The sequence below is a fragment of the Odontomachus brunneus genome, unplaced genomic scaffold (genome assembly GCF_010583005.1).
Source record: "Odontomachus brunneus isolate Ranch 3 - 2012 unplaced genomic scaffold, Obru_v1 Obru_scaffold_120, whole genome shotgun sequence".
NCBI classification, from domain to species: domain Eukaryota; kingdom Metazoa; phylum Arthropoda; class Insecta; order Hymenoptera; family Formicidae; genus Odontomachus; species Odontomachus brunneus.
This window is the reverse complement of record NW_022639570.1, coordinates 208189-209311: the sequence shown is the minus strand read 5'-3', so window position 1 is coordinate 209311 and position 1123 is coordinate 208189.

The following is a 1123-nucleotide window of genomic DNA, read 5'->3' as shown; positions in this document are numbered from 1 at the left end:
AGAATGATCTTGATGATCTGATTATGCTATACATTTTAGTCTCGTAATCAGTCGTTTAACTGGCTAATATGAAACGCACTATAATTCTGACAATTGATCTTGTAAACAACTCTACTTTGAGATTTTTTCATAGAATTTATTTTTATATTTTATTAAGAGAATGTTGAAACTAAAAAATTTACCGACAAAATACTGACATTTTTCTACAAAGTTTAGTATTGGTTGTACATAATTACAAATGCTTTCTAATAAAAGTACGTGTAAGAATAAATAGGAGCATTGTTCAATATGTGACGAAAACCAAAAATAATTAAAATATAAGATCTAAAACTGTCAGCGTATATTTGTCCAAAAGTTTTGTAACTTGTACATACCGAAAGTGTAGATGTTCCAAACTTCTTTAACCATCAATGATATGACCACCAAATCTTCCTACTAACTATTAACTTAATTTTCTAATGATAGTATTGTAAAAATTTAAAATACCAGTATTGAACCCCACCATACCTTGATATCGTATCGAAATTTTGCATAATACTGGTACGTATTTTGATATGATCGATATAATATCGGTTATTTATCATAAGTACCATTAAATCAATCAGATTCATAATGTAATCATGGTATATAAAGTATTTGGTAACTCACAAAAAAGCCGCGGTGTACAGGTAGATTAAGTTAAATTGAACAAAAAATTTCTGTATCATTTTGTGAACAACCACGTAAAATTTGAAATTATTAATCCAAAAAGATTCGTGAATGGTCATGCAACATACAGTAGATGGGTTGTGATGGCAACGTTTGCTACTGTATGCTTATATATTAAGTCAAACTGAAAAAAAAAGTTCTCTACCTTTTTTGCAAATGACATAGATGTTTAATTATTAATTAAAAAAATATTGATGCATTACTGTATACAACTATACTCTAAACTCATGCACAACTCTATACTAAACTTTTAATTACACAATACAATATTATTATAAATCCAGTGCAAGGAAAAACTAGTAAATCTTAATTTTTATGATCACATTATGTTCTGATCAGAAATACTCCGAATATATATATATATATATATATATATATATATATATATATATATATATATATATATATATATATA